This window comes from Lissotriton helveticus, chromosome 1_2, assembly GCF_964261635.1.
Source record: "Lissotriton helveticus chromosome 1_2, aLisHel1.1, whole genome shotgun sequence".
NCBI classification, from domain to species: domain Eukaryota; kingdom Metazoa; phylum Chordata; class Amphibia; order Caudata; family Salamandridae; genus Lissotriton; species Lissotriton helveticus.
Genome location: NC_136058.1, coordinates 452292114 through 452310080, shown reverse-complemented (window position 1 = coordinate 452310080; position 17967 = coordinate 452292114). Strand labels below are relative to the sequence as shown.

Here is a 17967-nt window from a genome sequence, read left to right as displayed (position 1 = left end):
AGGTATTAAAAAAAGAGACAGGGAGTGGAGTCACTTAACATTTGACTTTGACAATTCCAAAGTAAGAGACATTACTGAATTTATAGACATGATCAGAACACCTGTAAAGTGATAAAATTAACAACCAAGTCTCACTAAAATAGATATTCAATTTAAAATTCTACTGAACTGTGTGCAGTACTCATGGTGAAATATGAGAGAGGTTTTGCCAACAAAATGTGGGACAGAGGGTCTGCTCTGTGCCGAATAGTCATGTGTGAAGTTCTAGTTTATCCCCATATTTTGGAAGAATGAGCCAGGTTTGAGTGAGACTTCAGACCGACCTCCAAATGTGTTGGTGTCACTCGTGATGGGTGACGCTTGAGGGCTCTGATGTATGCATGTCCGAAATAATGTCGCTGTCGAGGCACTCAAGCCTGCTTGCATGACAATGCTACAAAGAGTTGACGCACTCACTAATCAATGGTGTATTGATGACGAGCGTACTGTGATATAGGGGCCTCTGTGAAGGAGAACAATATTTTTGAGTAGTGAAATACCCCTCCCCTGTTCCTCAGAGCAGAAACACCCACTCATTTATATGATACATTGCAAACTATGTGAGACATTTCTGGTTCATACTTGATATCTCTATCTTAGGAATGAATTGTTTCAAAGAAAAATTGCTTTTTTTTGTCAGTGAATCTTTGTTGAGAGAGGGAGGTGGTTACTGTAAAGAAAACAACAAAGTCTGCAAGAGGCCGGTATCTTAATAATTTAGGAGACAGTTGTGCTCTTAAATAAGAAACTCAAGACCTAATTAGGGCCTACATTTCAGTCTTGTTCGAGGATATAAAACTGTATCAAATATAAGGAATAAGCGACAGACACCGAAAAATTGGAAATAAACTGTTCCTTTAATTGTCGCTTTGACACATGACCTATGTCAAATTTTATTTGATCTGGTGTTTAAAACTCCCTGGCATTTTCCTCTGTTTACTTTCCTATGTACCACGCTGTGGATTTGAAAAACCTGCAAATAAATTATTAAAAAAAAAAAAAAAGTTGTCCAGTTTAATTGCAAAACTGACCGAAATACTCATATATTCATTTAAATACAGATATATTCATTTAAATACAGATATATTCATTGAAATACAGACTGACACTTCCAGTTGTCACCTTTCTGTAAATACTTTTTAGTCCTCTACATCAGTGATTGGAAGATGCTTGTCTGAAGTGAAGCTATAAATACTTTTTCACAGCAGCCAAGTGTGAGGCCCTGCATTTGTTTGTGTGAAATGTATTCACTGCTGGAGCCTGGAGGCAGCTGTTTCATCAGCGGCCACCAGAGGGCGATCCTTGCCTGAGCTGCACATTGGGTGAAAGTGAGAAGGGTTTCCTGTTCCGGGTCAGCGGTGGCAGAGACAGCACCAGCAGCAGTGGTGACATCACTTCCTCCCTGTGTTCTGTGCCCAGCCTGCTGCAGAGGAGGAAGGAGCCCTGTCTGTCTGTGTTTGCACTGCAGTTACCGCCATCTTCAGACCCTCACATATCCCCCCTCAGACCCCAGATCTGCCCCCAGGAGGAGGAGAGAGTCTGGACAGGTTTCTGCTCAGGTAGGACAGCTGCTAACTCACTTGGCTGCAATTTATTAATCACTGGATCAGATTCCCCTCCCCCCATTAATGGTGTTGTCAGGAGAGCTCAGCTATTCCTGCTGCTGATGCTGAGTGGGGAGCAGAGGAGGTGAGGCCTGTCCAGGGGGGCAGAGGAGGAGATGCATGTCCAGGGGTGCAGAGGAGGGGAGGCCTGTCCAGGGGTACAGAGGAGGAGAGGCCTGTCCAGAGGATGTAGAGGAGGAGAGGCCTGTCCAGGGGTGCAGAGGAGAAGAGGCCTGTCCAGGGGTGCAGAGAAGGCGAGGCCTATCCAGGGGTACAGAGGAGGAGAGGCCTGTCCAGGGGTGCAGAGGAGGTGAGGCCTGTCCAGGGGGGCAGAGGAGGAGATGCATGTCCAGGGGTGCAGAGGAGGGGAGGCCTGTCCAGGGGTACAGAGGAGGAGAGGCCTGTCCAGAGGATGTAGAGGAGGAGAGGCCTGTCCAGGGGTGCAGAGGAGAAGAGGCCTGTCCAGGGGTGCAGAGAAGGCGAGGCCTATCCAGGGGTACAGAGGAGGAGAGGCCTGTCCAGGGGTGCAGAGGAGGTGAGGCCTGTCCAGGGGGGCAGAGGAGGAGATGCATGTCCAGGGGTGCAGAGGAGGGGAGGCCTGTCCAGAGGATGTAGAGGAGGTGAGGCCTGTCCAGAGGATGTAGAGGAGGAGAGGCCTGTCCAGGGGTGCAGAGGAGAAGAGGCCTGTCCAGGGGTGCAGAGAAGGCGAGGCCTATCCAGGGGTACAGAGGAGGAGAGGCCTGTCCAGGGGTGCAGAGGAGGAGATGCATGTCCAGGGGTGCAGAGGAGGGGAGGCCTGTCCAGGGGTACAGAGGAGGTGAGGCCTGTCCAGAGGATGTAGAGGAGGAGAGGCCTGTCCAGGGGTGCAGAGGAGAAGAGGCCTGTCCAGGGGTGCAGAGAAGGCGAGGCCTATCCAGGGGTACAGAGGAGGAGAGGCCTGTCCAGGGGTGCAGAGGAGGAAAGGCCTGTCCAGGGGGGCAGAGGAGGAGATGCATGTCCAGGGGTGCAGAGGAGGGGAGGCCTGTCCAGGGGTACAGAGGAGGTGAGGCCTGTCCAGAGGATGTAGAGGAGGAGAGGCCTGTCCAGGGGTGCAGAGGAGAAGAGGCCTGTCCAGGGGTGCAGAGAAGGCGAGGCCTATCCAGGGGTACAGAGGAGGAGAGGCCTGTCCAGGGGTGCAGAGGAGGAAAGGCCTGTCCAGGGGTACAGAGGAGGAGAGGCCTGTCCAGGGGAGCAGAGGAGGAGATGCCTGTCCAGGGGCGCAGAGGAGGTGAGGCCTGTCCAGGGGAGCAGAGGAGGAGAGGCCTGTCCAGGGGTGCAGAGGAGTTGAGGCCTCTCCAGGGGTGCAGAGGAGGCGAGGCCTGTCCAGGGGTGCAGAGGAGTTGAGGCCTGTCCAGGGGAGCGGAGGAGGAGAGGCCTGTCCAGGGGGTGCAGAGGAGGAGAGGCCTGTCCAGGAGAGCGGAGGAGGTGAGACCTGTCCAGGGGAGCAGAGGAGGAGAGGCCTGTCCAGGGGTGCAGAGGAGGGGAGACCTGTCCAGAGGCGCAGAGGAGGTGAGGCCTGTCCAGGGGAGCGGAGGAGGTGAGGCCTGTCCAGGGGTGCAGAGGAGGTTAGGCCTGTCCAAGGGTGCAGAGGAGGGGAGACCTGTCCAGGGGAGCGGAGGAGGTGAGGCCTGTCCAGAGGAGGTGAGGCCTGTCCAGGAGTGCAGAGGAGCTGAGGCCTGTCCAGGGGTGCAGAGGAGGTGAGGCCTGTCCAGGGGTGCAGAGGAGGGGAGGCCTGTCCAGGGGTGCAGAGGAGGAGAGGCCTGACCAGGGGTACAGAAGAGGTGAGGCCTGTCCAGAGGAGCAGAGGTGGTGAGGCCTGTCCAGGGGTGCAGAGGAGGTGAGGCCTGTCCAGGAGTGCGGAGGAGGAGAGGCCTGTTTAGAGGTATAGAAGAGGTGAGGCCTGTCCAGGGGTGCAGAGGATGTGAGGCCTGTCCAGGAGTGTGGAGGAGGAGGGGCCTGTTCACAGGTATAGAAGAGGTGAGGCCTGTTCAGGGGTGCAGAGGAGGAGATGCCTGTCCAGGGGCAGAGTAGGAGAGGCCTGTCCAGGGGTGCAGAGGAGGAGAGGCCTGTCCAGGGGTGCAGAGGAGGTGAGGCCTGTTCAGGGGTGCAGAGGAGGAGAGGCCTGACCAGGGGTACAGAGGAGTTGAGGCCTGTCCAGGGGAGCGGAGGAGGAGAGGCCTGTCCAGGGGGTGCAGAGGAGGAGAGGCCTGTCCAGGAGAGCGGAGGCAGTGAGGCCTGTCCAGGGGAGCGGAGGAGGAGAGGCCTGTCCAGAGGAGCAGAGGCGATGAGGCCTGTCCAGGGGTGCAGAGGAGGTGAGGCCTGTCCAGGGGGTGCAGAGCAGGAGAGGCCTGTCCAGGGGAGTGCAGAGGAGGCAATGCCAGTCCAGGGGTGCAGAGGAAGTGAGGCCTGTCCAGGGGTGCAGAGGAGGTGAGGCCTGTCCAGGGGGTGCAGAGCGGGAGAGGCCTGTCCAGAGGAGTGCAGAGGAGGTGAGGCCTGTCCAGGGTTGCAGAGGATGTGAGGCCTGTCCAGGGTTGCAGAGGATGTGAGACCTGTCCAGGGGTGCAGAGGAGGCGAGGCCTGTCCAGGGATACATAGGAGGAAAGGCTTGTCCAAGGGGCAGAGGAGGAGATGCCTGTTCGGGGTGCAGAGGAGGTGAGGCCTGTCCAGTGGTGCAAAGGAAGTGAGGCCTATCCAGGGGAGCAGTGTCTCTCTTCGGGGGACTGTGCATAGCGCCGCGAGGCTCAGGGCGGACTGAGAGGTGCTGTATGGGGTGGAATGAAGTCTGGGCTCCTCTGTCCTTAATGAGAATCCTTCATCGAGAGCTCCTGGGAGAAGCACCGAGGCCAGTCCAGGGGTACAGAGGAGGTGAGGCCTGTCCAGGGGGCAGAGGAGGAAAGGCCTGTCCAGGGGTGCAGAGGAGGTGAGGCCTGTCCTGGGGGTACAGCAGAGGTGAGGCCTGTCCAGGGGGTGCAGAGGAGGAGAGGCCTGTCCAGAGGAGTGCAGAGGAGGCGAGGCCAGTCCAGGGGTGTAGAGGAGGTGAGGCCTGTCCAGGGGTGCAGAGGATGTGAGGCCTGTCCAGGGGTGCAGAGGAGGTGAGACCTGTCCGGGGTGCAGAGGAGGTGAGGCCTGTCCTGGGGGGTACAGCGGAGGTGAGGCTTGTCCAAAGGATGCAAAGGAGGTGAGGTATGTCCTTTTCAGGGGGTTGCAAAGAAGGTGACGCCTGTCCAAGAGGTGCAGAGGAGGTGAAGCCTCCCCAAGGGGAGGAGAGGAAGTGACCTGTCCAGGGGGTGTAGAGGAGGTGAGGCCTGTCCAGGGGTGCAGAGGTGATGAGGCCTGCGAAGCTGATAAAGAAGAGTTGAGGCCTGTTCCACGGGGGTGCAGAGGAGGTGTGGCCTGTCCAGGGGTGCAGAGGAGGTGATGCCTGTCCTCTGGGGTGTAGAGGAGATGCCTGTCCAGGAGGAGCAGAAGAGGTGAGGCCTGTCCCGAGCGTGCAGAGGAGGTGAGGCCTGTCCCGGTGTGTGCAGAGGAGGTGAGGCCTGTTCCGGCGTGAAGAGGAGGTGAGGCCTGTCCTGAGGGGTGCAGGGGAGATGCCTCTCCAGGGGGAGCAGAGGAGGCGAGGCCAGTCCGGGGGTGTAGAGGAGGTGAGGCCTGTCCAGGGGTGCAGAGGATGTGAGGCCTGTTCAGGGGTGAAGAGGAGGTGAGACCTGTCCGGGGTGCAGAGGAGGTGAGGCCTGTCTGGGGGGTACAGCGGAGGTGAGGTTTGTCCAAAGGGTGCAAAGGAGGGGAGGTATGTCCTTTTAAGGGGGTTGCAAAGAAGGTGACGCCTGTCCAAGAGGCGCAGAGGAGGTGAAGCCTCCCCAGGGGAGGAGAGGAAGTGGCCTGTCCAGGGGTGTAGAGGAGGTGAGGCCTGTCCAGGGGTGCAGAGGTGATGAGGCCTGCAAATCTGATGCAGCAGAGTTGAGGCCTGTTCCATGGGGGTGCAGAGGAGGTGTGGCCTGTCCAAGGGTGCAGAGGAGGTGATGCTTGTCCTCTGGGGTGCAGAGGAGATGCCTGTCCAGGGGGAGCAGAAGAGTTGAGGCCTGTCCCGAGCGTGCAGAGGAGGTGAGGCCTGTCCCGGTGCGTGCAGAGGAGGTGAGGCCTGTTCCGGGGTGAAGAGGAGGTGAGGCCTGTCCTGAGGGGTTCAGGGGAGATGCCTGTCCAGGGGGAGCAGAGGAGGCGAGGCCTGTCCGCGGTGCAGGGGAGGTGAAGCATGTCCTGTTCAGGGGGTGAAGCGCAGGTGATGCCTGTCCAGGGGTGCAGAGGAGGTTGTACCTGTCCTGGGCTGGGGGTGCAGAGGAGCTGAGGCGTATCCGGGAGGGGTGCAGAGTGGTTGAGGCCTGTCCAGGGAGATGCAGAGGAGTGGAGGCGTGTCGTCTGCTGGGATGAAACCTGCCCTGTAGGGGTAGGAGGTGAGGCCTGTCCTGTTCTCTTGGTATGAAGAATGTGGACCGCCTCAGCCGCTGCTCTCACCGCCCAGAGATGCTCCTTTCCAGACATATCATTTTATTTTAAGAGCTCATAATCCGCGTTTTTGAAAAGTATCCGGAGTTACCACAGAGCCTTAGATGGCTCCTGACAAAGGCACACATCTCCTCCAAGCATGGAGTTTATTTTTTAAACCACTGTCTTTAGTAAAGTAACCAAGACTACAACCCCCAGAATGCACTTACGTATTACATGAAAGTACAGGCATGAATATTCAGGGGATCACGCTTCGGAAATATTTGGTACTTCCCAGGGCATCGGGGCAGATAAGAGTAGAACAGTTCATGTGCAAGGACGTTCATTCTCAGCCTCTTTCTGCTGATTGTGAGTCCAGTGAGATCTGTGATAATATGAATCTCTCTCAAGGAGATTTCACACAGTTTTATCTATTTCAGGGAGAAATACAAGGAAAAACAGGGGGCGCCCCAGTCTCTGGTATCCTTGGATCTCTGGACTGACCCTTCCCTGGTCCTGCAAGAGAGGACAAACCATGTGTTTAGTCTGGCCTCTTCAAGGGAGTGAGAGCTGGCTCAGGATCCTGGTCCACCAGGTCCCGTCTCCCATCCTGGTCCTAACAAGGCCCCAGCTCACGTCCTAATCCTCACAAGGCCCTGGCTCACGTCCTGGTCCTCACAAGGCCATGGCTCACATCCTGGTCCTCACAAGGCCCTGGCTCATGTCCTGATCCTCATAAGGCCCCGGCTCACGTCCTGGTCCTCACAAGGCCCCGGCTCACGTCCTGGTCCTCACAAGGCCCCAGCTCATGTCCTGGTCCTCACAAGGCCCTGGCTCATGTCCTGGTCCTCACAAGGTCCTGGGTCACGTCCTGGTCCACCAGACCCAAGCTCAGTTCATGGTCTACCAGGCCCATGCTCACGTCCTGGTCCTCACAAGGTCCACAAGGCCCACGCTCACGTCCTGGTCCTCACAAGGCCCCGGCTCATGTCCTGGTCCACCAGGCCTTGGCTCACATCCTGGTCCTCACAAGGCCCTGGCTCACATCCCGGTCCAACAGGCCCCAGCTCACGTCGGGGTTTACCAATCTCCAGCTCACGTCCTGGTTATCACAAGGCCCTGGCTCGCGCCCTGGTCCCCACAAGGCCCTGGGTCATGTCGTGGTCCACCAGACCCTGGCTCACATCCCGGTCTACCAGGCCCATGCTTACGTCCTGGTCCTCACAAGGCCCGGCTCGCGTCCTGGTCCACCAGGCTCCAGCTCACATCCTGTTCCAACAGGCCCGGCCCATGTCCTGGTCCACACAAGGCCCTGGCTCATGACCTGGTCCTCACAAGGCCCTGTCTCACATCCTGGTCCTCACAAGGCACTGGCTCACGTCCTGGTCCTCATAACGCACCAGCTCACGTCCTGGTCCTCACAAGGTCCCTGCTCGCATCCTGGTCCTCACAAGGCCCCAGCTCACTTCCTGGTCCTCACAAGGCCCCAGCTCATGTCCTAGATCCTCACAAGGGCCCAGCTCACGTCCTGGTCTTCACAAGGTGCTGGCTCACATCCTGGTCCTTCAGGCCCCGGGTCACATCCTGGTCCTCACAAGGCCCTGGCTCTAGTCCTGGTCTTCACAAGGCAATGGCTCACATCCTGGTCCTCACAAGGCCATGGCTCACGTCCTGGTCCTCACAAGGCCCTGGCTCATGTCCTGATCCTCACAATGCACCAGCTCACGTCCTGGTCCTCACAAGGTCCCAGCTCGCATCCTAGTCCTCACAAGGCCCCAGCTCACTTCCTGGTCCTCACAAGGCCCCAGCTCATGTCCTAGATCCTCACAAGGCCCCAGCTCACGTCCTGATCTTCACAAGGTGCTGGCTCACATCCTGGTCTGCCAGGCCTCGGCACACATCCTGGTCATCACAAGGCCCTGGCTCTCAAGTCCTGGTCTTCACAAGGCAATGGCTCACATCCTGGTCCTGACAAGGCCATGGCTCACGTCCTGGTCCTCACAAGGCCCTGGCTCATGTCCTCATCCTCACAAGGCCCCAGCTCATGCCCTGGTCCTCACAAGGCCCTGGCTCACGTCCTGTTCCTCACAAGGCCCAGGCTCACATCTCAGGCCTCACCAGGCCCTGATCACATCCTGGTCCTCACTAGACTCTGGCTCACATCCTTGTACTCACTAGACTCTGGCTCACATCCAGGTCCCTACCAGGCTCGGGCTCACGTCCTGGTCCTCACCAGGCTCCGGCTCATGTTCTGGTCCTCTCCAGGCTCCGGCTCACGTCCTGGTCCATACCAGGCTCCGACACATGTCCTGGTCCTCACAAGGCCTTGGCTCACGTCCTGGTCCTCAACAGGCCCTGATCACATCCTATTCCTCACTAGACTCCGGCTCACGTCCAGGTCCTCACCGGGCCAAGCCGGAGAGGGAGATCAATTGGTTGTTGGCCCGCAATGCCACCTCAAACAGGAAGCAGACATAGGCAAATCAGCTTTAGACTTCTTCCAATAGGCCAGTCCAGCCTGAAGAGCCAATGCAGATCCTTTCTGAACCAGAACACAATCAGCCCAAGACCGGTTTCAGCCTATCTGGGCCTTGACTGTAGGGTGCGGCTTCATTCCAGTGGTGCAGCGAGCACGGAACCCACATCTGGGCTCTGACTCTAGGGTGCGACTTGATTCCAGTGGTGCAGCGAGCACGGGTCCCACATCTGGGCACACCTGGCGTATTTATGAATAAGTAAAATGATGGGTGGGATGGTTGAGTTCATCCCAGGCTCTGGTAATTACTCTGGGACACATCCAAGCCCAACCTTCTTGTTCTCGCCCTCCGTTGCACCCCAGCCTGCAGCCAATCAGAGAGTTTTAGACAACATTACTTCCAGAGGTCTGCTCCAGTAGTCACAGCAGTTCTAACTCTAAGGATCGGCCTGTCTCTCTGTTCCTGATGTTTATCAAACTAACTGAGGCCAAGGTGAACACGCAGCTCACCAAATACCTTGAGTCCTACCAACTTCTGCACAAAGTCCATCCAGGGCTCCAAAAGAGCTAAAGCCACGTGGGATATTAGAGAAATTATGTATGGGGGTGGGGAGGTGGGGCTCTGATCTGATTAGATCTATCTGGAGCCTTTGACACCATCTCCCACTCGACATTACTACAGAGATTGCAGATGGTGGGTCTTTGGGGAAAGTGCCTGCTTGGTTTTTATCCTTTTTGAAAGATCCGACCCAAGCGGTGGCCTCAGCTAACTTCAGATCAACCCCTAAGACAATTCTCCCTCACCCGGCTGTAAAAGCACAACATTTGTGAATAGGGATAAGAAGGGCACATACAAGGTTTCAAAGAAAATGGCTTTATTGCCAATAAGCTGCAGCTGAGACAATTTCAGGACTGCAAATTGATCTGGTTTTACAGAAAGGAAATCAGTCTTTATATACATTTTTCAGAGCCTGGATACATTAATCATTAACATCAACATCATGGTGAGAGCACTTCACAAATAGTCCACGTGTACATGGACACATTAATTATTAACAATGACATCATGGGGTGATCATTTCAGAAATAGTCCACGTGTACATTTACCTTATACATGACGCACATGACCATGTTAATATTTAGCCAATCTCTTACGCTACTGCCTTCTGACCTAGAGCCTGAGTCTGTTATCTTGTTTTTGTCAAACATGCACTGTTTGAGGTGGTCAGCAGATGCACAATTTCCACACACAATATTTGTCCTAAGCAAACACTTTTACCCAAGCAGAGGCAGAGCAGATTGACACGTCCCAGTTCAGAGAGCCAATTCTAGGAATTAACTCTCTGAACCGGCTTCTGTAAACAGGTGAAGGCCAGAGAACTGTTACACATGTTTGAGTTGCATCAGAAGGGACACGTACTCGTTCGTTTGCAATCCATTTGGTTTTAACTGAATTTCAGACAATTCAGTTTAACCCTCTGTGCACCAGCTGTGCACCATGGAGCAACCTTTCATTATGATTAGTGGGCTCATATTATTTGTAAGCAGGTGAAAGACAGAAATTAATATAAACTACGGTTCACTTTAATGTATTCATTCAACAAAGGGCCAACTAATTTTTCATCTTTTACAAAACGACCCTTTGAACCTTAGTTTAAAATAATTTCATCACGAAGCATGTCATAATTTAATAATTATATTGTCCATTCTTATCATTGTCAGAAATGTCTATGTTCATCAACTCAGTAGTGACTGTTTGCATCAGCATTCTTTCTTTTTCCTCTAATCTCCTCCCTTGGCATTTTGTCAGCTGTCCCAATAGTTGCCAGCACATTGGCAGGCAATTTATTAATAGACAACAGCCTACTATTAGTAGGAAAATTGTTATGAACACCATTCCTATCTTCCAACCCCATGTGCTCAACCAACTCCAAAGTGAACCTTCTATATCCCATGTACCAGAATCCTGATGTGCTTCTACACCTATATGATGCAATCTTTTTATTGCCTCCCTGACAGTAACAGAGGAGTCAGGGACATAGGTGCAACAGGACGCCCCTATAATTGCACAGACTCCACCCCTTTCTGCTAGCATCATGTCAAGAATCATTCTATTTTGTAACGAAACTAATCTCACAGCTTGAAGCTCTACTGTAATATTTTCAAGTATACTTGTCGTTTCATTTATTGTTGCTTCTAGTAGTCTGGACAATCTACGTATATCCCCTGAGTTGATAGATGGACCAATCCATGGTATCACCCCTTTAAATATATCACCCGCTATCTGTGATGCTGTATCTCTTTGATCCACACTTCTCCTGCCTCGCCGTGGTGCATGTCTTTGCATGTCCCTTCGTACTTCCTTTGTGTCTTTTATTGCTATAGCAGGTAATACAAAACCTAGGTGACACCAACCACTCCAACTTGTTGGAAGCCATGTATAAGCCCTTTCTCCACAAATGAAATAAATTGAGTCACCTACATAAAGTGGAATGCTAATATTTCCGGCCGTCATTTCAAATGTCATGTTACAATTTGTACTATTGCCCACCTGATAGGTCCCATTACTCTTAATACAAATACTCCCTATTGCGTTGTGTTTTTTTAATTTTAACTTCAAAAATGGTATATTCTTATTTGCCTCTTTTGATGGGCCTGCTATCCCAGTGCTTGTATTTTTAGTTTGAAAGAGCGGAGTAAAGATGTCAGACAGGGGGAATGTTGCATTCTGTTCTATTACTTCCGTGCAGTTCCCCAGAGTCAGAATATCTGCCATATATTTGTTATATAATGTTCCTGCAGGTGGAGCCATTGTTGTCCCTGCACCAGCAGTACTTTTCTTTAACACCTTGGCTGCTAGGTGTTTTCCCGTCCTGTGCTGGCTTTGCTTTATTCCCATTGTTTCATGACGAGCTCAGCTCGTCATCAGCACAGCTCACCCGTGCATCATGACGAGCTCAGCTCGTCATGAGCATGGAAGGGGTTAAATTCTGCAAAACAGCTATTAGCTCTATTTTTACTATTGTTATGTAAATGGCATAACAGGATGCTTCAAAAGGCAGTGGGACTTGAACCAGGGGCAAACTTTGGTCCACCGAAGCTGGGAATTGCAAACATATCCAGCAATCTCCCCTTGTTAATATCTTATTGGTATGATGCAACAAAGTCACAAAGGATTTGTGGCGCATATCTTCTCTGTGGGCTATTTCTTCAGGTGACAAAGTGTATGCAGGTATGATAACAGGGGGTGTTGGTGTTGGTATCAATTGTTCCATGGGATAGAACACGTCCAATAAGTATACAGTAATTAATGCTAGCAATAAAAGACAGAATATCACCCCAGGTATGCACATTTTAGACTTGTACCATTTTTTCTTCATTGTTTGAGCTGTATATTTTCTATTCATACCTATCTATTCTTATACTTTCTTTAATTGGATGTAGTGCTATTGATGACACTATGTTGTGAATTATCACTGTGAATCTTTACTATAATATAAGCTAAACACACAAAAAGCATGAACACATATAAGGTGAGGCTGTAGTATAGAATATATTGCGAACAGCTATTCGTTAATATTTCAGATGGTCTCTGAGAATTTCTTGGTACTTCTCGCCTCCCAAAGATATGCATGTAATTCTTGTAATGCAAGGTCACGTATATCAACCTTTAGTGCAGCCTTACTTCATTTTTACAATATTGTCCACTGTACCTCACCCTAAAGGTAGCTTTTTAAAGCAGGCTGTCTTGCCAACCTATGAAAAGTTATTTGCTGGTTGCTGCAGCAGCACGGGTGCTCGCAGTGACAGGAGGACTCGCAAATACCTCCTGGATCAGTTCATCTACTAATTGCTGCAGTGGCACGGGCACTTTGCAGTTACAGGAGGACTCGCAAATACCTCCTGGATCAGTTCATCTACTCAATGTTGTACTGGCCCACTTTTTACTAAGAACTCCCTGATGAAGTTTGCTAAACTTTTCTTGTTCTGCAACTGAGCTATTACTCCTGGTGGTAGCGTGCAATATACCCTAGTTGAATTTTCTTAGTCAGAAAGTACTCTATCTAAAGCTTCTCGTAATGCTATACTGTTTAAGTCTTGCATTAGCTCATATTCTAGCTGATCAAATGATTCCTGGATGTACAGTAGTGCGCTTTCGTTGTTTTCTTCACCGTTATTCCCAAAGTCAAAGATATTTGTTAAAATATCTGTTAGGATGATATCTAGCAGTAATACTTCATCTATTTCCTGAAGAGGATCAATTATAGGTATTATTGACATTTCATCTCTGTCTTCTTTGTTGACCGTAAATTGTACCTCTTCTCCTCTTTGATCAATTCCGGTGTTGGCATGTGCTGCTGACCTGGATCTTGGCTGGATGTGGTGTCAGGAGGTGCCCTCTTGATGTTGCTGGCGTGGATCCAGGATTTGTTGTTGGTGCACTTTACCTCAGTCTTCGTGGCGAGCAGGACTTGCTGTGGACCCTTCCAGCGAGCTTGGAGACAGTTGGACCTCTGGAATGCCTTGATGAGCACCCAGTCCCCAGGTTTAAACTTGTGTCCTTCAACTTGCAGTGGCTCTGGAAGGGCCCCCTTCACATGCTGGTTGATAGAAGCAAGAGTGCGTGTAAGTGACATGCAGTAATCATTCAACAATTCATTCGTCATCATAGGCAGAGCATTTTTGTCTGGAACTCCCCAAGCTACCATTGGCAACCCAGTGACTATTTCGTGTGCACTGAGTTTGGTCTTGGCATCTGGTGTGCTCCTCATGCTCATTAGGGCAATAGGCAAGGCATCCATCCAGGTCAATTTTGTGTCGGCACATATTTTTGCTATTTTGCTCTTGAGCACGCCATTTTTTCTTTCTACTGCACCAGCTGCCTCTGTATGATAGGCGCAGGGTAGCTTCTGTTGTATTCCCAAGGCTTTGCATGTCAATTTTATTATTTCATTACAGAAGTGGCTGCCATTGTCTGAAAATATGGTTTTTGGGACCCCAAAACGTGGGATCAATTCCTTTATCAAGCACTTGGCTGTTGAGATGACATCATTGTGTTTTACCGGGTATGCCTCTATCCATTTTGAATACATGCACACCACCACCAGGATATACCTATACTTATTTGTAGGTGGCATCTCCACATAGTCTATTTGCAGGGCTTCAAATGGCATTGTTGGTTTTTGAAAGTGGCCTTTGGGTACTGGAGCAGTCTTACCCACATTGTACTGTGCACATACCATACATCTTTGACATATTTCCTGTGCTGTTTTCCTTATATTCTTGTTCACCCAGAACTTGTCCATACAGTTTACTATGGCATCCCTGCATATGTGTGCCGGGCCATGCATGGCCAAACACATGGAGTAGACCATCCTGTCTGGTAACATATATTTCTCCTTGGTGTCATTCATCCAACATCCTTGAACAAATGACCCGTCCTTTGACCAACCCATCTGTTCTTCTGCTGTTGCTCCTTGTTGCATTAGTCTTATACCTTCAGTTGTTAGATCTAGTGACTTCACTTCATCAGGTAATTCTTGGGCCGTTAGTACTAGTGCTGAATTATTTCTTACTGTCTGTTTTGCTGTTATGTCAGCAAATGCATTTCCCTGGCCTACCTTGTCAGTAACTTTCTTGTGAGCACTGCATTTAATTATGGCCAATTTCTTTGGAAGTGCCAAGGAGTTAAGTAATTTAGTGATCAGCACTCCGTGCTGTATCTTTGTGCCTTGTGAGGTAATAAAACCTCTTTCTTTCCAGAGTCTTCCAAAGGAATGTGCCACATTAAAAGCATATTGGCTGTCTGTGTATATGTTAACACACCTCCCTTCAGATAACTCACAAGCTTGTGTGAGTGCCACAAGTTCGGCTGCTTGTGCAGACAACTCAGGTATCTTACAGGACTCAACTACAGTTTTATTTGTCACAGCTGCATAAGCTGCTGATGTATTTCCATCCTCTGTTCTAAGGCAGGAACCATCCACCCACAATTCTCCTTCAGCATCTGCATAGGGTGTATCAGTCATATCTATTCTACCGTTTGTTTGCTCCTCAGTTAACAAAATACAATCATGGTCTGAGTCCACTAGATCATCAGTGGGAACAGGTAACAGAGTGGCAGGGTTAAGAACATTACACTTGTGAAGTGTTACATGTGCTGCAAATAAACAGATCTCATATTGCGTAAGTCTGACATTTGTGAGGTGTTGAGTACGTGTCTTATTTAATATCAGCTCCACTGCATGTGGTACATAGACATCAACTTCATGTCCCATTATTATGCATTCTGCACGTTGTAGTGATAAGGCAGTTGCTGCAACAGAACGTATACAGGAAGGTAAAGCCTTGGCTACAGTATCCAAGGTGGCAGAGAAATATGCGCATGGTCTTTTGTGGTCACTGAACTGCTGGCATAGAACCTCAAGAGCACTCCCGTCAGACTCATGAACATAGAGTTGGAAAGACTTAGAATAGTCTGGTAGGCCTAAAGCAGGAGCAGAGCAGAGAGCTTGCCGAATGGCAAGGAAGCTTTGTTCATGCTATGCTATGCTATGGTGACTTGTATAGCGCACGGCTGCCCCAGCGAAGGGGCGTCCCGGCGCTGCAGAAGGACAGATTACAGTGAGGTGGAGACGCTAAGGATGAAGCTATTGTTAAAAGAGGTGTGTTTTGACAGCCTTTCTGAAGGCTAGGAGATCTTGTATCCCACGGATAGCTTCAGGAAGACTATTCCATAACTTGGCCGCTAGGAAGCTGAAAGAGCGGCCGCCCATTCTGGCCAGTCTGATGCGGGGGATGATCGCAAGATGCTGCCCCTCTGACCGGAGCGATCTCCTGGGGATGTACTCTGACAGAAGTGGGCGAAGCATTGGGGGGGAGGAGGTTTTAAGAATTTTGAAAGCGAGGCACAATGCTTTGAACTGGACCCTTTTGCCCACCGGGAGCCAGTACAATTTCTTCAAGGTTCCAGATACCGAGGAATGGCGCGGGAGACCAACCAGAGCCCTGGCAGCCGCATTCTGAACTCTTTGCAATCTAGTAATTTCAGCTAGATTAGCCCCAATAAAAGGGAGCTGGCATAGTCCAGTCTGGAAAGGATGGTCGCCTGGACGATTAGTTGGCGAGTGCGGCAGTCAAAGAACTTCAGAATGGGCCTGATGTTACGCAGGACGCCAAAACATGTGGCGGCAACTTTTTTTGTGTGGTGCGTGAACTTTAGAGCAGAATCCACCCAAACTCCCAGGTTTTTGACACATTCCTTAGGCGTAGGGGGTGGGCCTAGCGCATCCGGCCACCAGCTGTCACCCCAGGACGAAGTGTTTTTGCCCAGGAGGAGAATCTCCGTTTTCCCGGCGTTTAATTGAAGAAAATTCGCCGTCATCCAGTTGGTGATGTCAGTGAGTGTCTGTTTAAAGTGTTGTGCCTCCAGACCACTGTTGTCATTAAGTGCCACCACCAACTGGGTATCGTCTGCATAAGATACCAGGGCAAGTCCATTTCTTCTAGCTACCTCTGCCAGGGGGCGGACATATACATTGAACAGGGTAGGGCTCAGGGAAGAGCCTTGCGGCACTCCCTGTCCAATGTTATGTTCCTCAGAGATGTAAGGAGGGGTAGAGACTCTAAAAGACCTGTTGAAAAGGAAGTCTCTAAACCAACCCAGAGCTGACCCTGTGATTCCAATTTCCTCCAATCTCGACAAGAGGACCTCGTGTGACACCGTGTCGAAGGCAGCACTAAGGTCCAACAGGACCAGTGCTGCCGTGCCTCCAGTGTCAAGGATGGTACGGAGGTCCTCTGAGACACTGAGCAAGGCGGTCTCGGTGCTATGACCAGCTCTAAACCCGTGTTGAGAGTCATCCAAGATGTTATTGGTGAGGAGGAAATCTGTCAGAATGTTGTTGACATGTGCCTCGATAATTTTGGCAGGCCAGGGAAGCAGAGAGATAGGTCTAAAGTTCTCAGGAAGCGAGGGGTCTAGAGTGGGTTTTTTTAGAATGGGAGAAACCCAGGCCTGCTTCCACTTGGAGGGAACTTTAGCGGTCAGAAGGGACCGGTTAATGATTTCTCGGATGTGCTCAGTGATAGATTCATGGGCTTCACAGAAGGTATCCGGTTTAAGGGGATCTGCCGGAGAGCCTGATTTAATCTTTTTGCAGATTTTTTGGAAACTCTCTCGCTCAAGCGTGGGTAAAGAGGAGAGAGAGGGCCTAATGGGATCAAAGATGGCCAATGGCTGCGGGCCTTTAGGAAAGGTGTCGTAGATTTTCATGATCTTGTTGGTGAAGAAGTTGGCCATATTATTACAGAGGTCAGGGGAAGTGATAGAGGTGTTGACAGTTTTCTTTGCGGTAAGATCTTTCAAAATTTTAAATACAGCTTTCGAGGTGTTAGAGCTGTTATTGATTTCATTGGCATAATATGCCGCCCTTATTTTGCAGATCTTACGATGGTAGGTTTTTTGAAGCATGACATATTCTAGTTTTAGATTGGCATCGTAGTTTTTCCTCCAACCCCTCTCTGCCTTTTTGCATTCCTTTTTCAGGCTTGCTAATTCGGAGTTATACCAAGGGCTAGCTGTGTGGGTGCGAACCTTGGTGCATCTGGCCGGGATCAAGGTATCAAGTGCCTGAGTGATCCAAAGGCAGAACTGGTCATAGCTTACGTCTAAATCTTCGGTAGGGGGTGGAGGATTTAATACCAGAAGATTGTGTAGGTCTTCAAGATGAAGCTTTCTCCATGGCCGTTTCTGGACTGAAGGAGTAGGTACCGCTACAGATCTCAAGATGCACGGGATAGACAGAGTTACTAAATGATGATCGGTCCAGGTCATAGGGATTGGCGTGCCTGCGGAACAGCTAGTAATATTGGAGAAAATGGGGTCAAGAAGGTGACCCGCTCTGTGAGTGGAGCTCCTCACAAATTGAGTAAGTTGGAAAGCCGCAAGATCAGCAAGAAAGGTGGCCACTTTGGGTTCGGAGTCCTTATCAAGATGAAGATTAAGGTCACCCATGATTGTAAAGTTAGCAGATTTAAGGATGTTGGTGTCTAAAAATTGTAAGAGTGAGCTAATGAAAGGGGTATCTGCACCAGGGGGTCTGTAGATTAAGAGCCCCGTCGCGCAGAACTGAGGGTTAGCTTTGATCGAGAAACGCGCGCTTTCACAGCCCTTAATATCTATTTTGCTGAATTGACAGTCAAGGTGGGATTTGATTATTAGGGCCAAGCCCCCCCCTCTCGTGCTCCTATTCACAGTGTGAATGGTATAACCTGTGGGAGTCGCCAAGTTGCAGACCGAGTCCATTTCATCGAGAAGCCACGTCTCAG

The 17967-nt window shown here is 50.9% G+C and overlaps 1 protein-coding gene across 2 annotated transcripts in view; it reads left to right on the top strand.

The window, feature by feature from the left end:
• Window positions 1–1443: 1443 nt before the first annotated feature.
• The window catches only part of LOC144807708 (uncharacterized), a 119547-nt gene continuing 103023 nt past the window's right edge, over window positions 1444–17967 (top strand). The window contains exon 1 of one of the 2 annotated variants that reach the window (XM_078673355.1): window positions 1444–1598. The gene's annotated coding sequence lies outside the window, so the exon portion shown is untranslated. The remainder of the gene's footprint in view (window positions 1599–17967) is intronic. The other variant, XM_078673352.1, reaches the window with a different exon arrangement.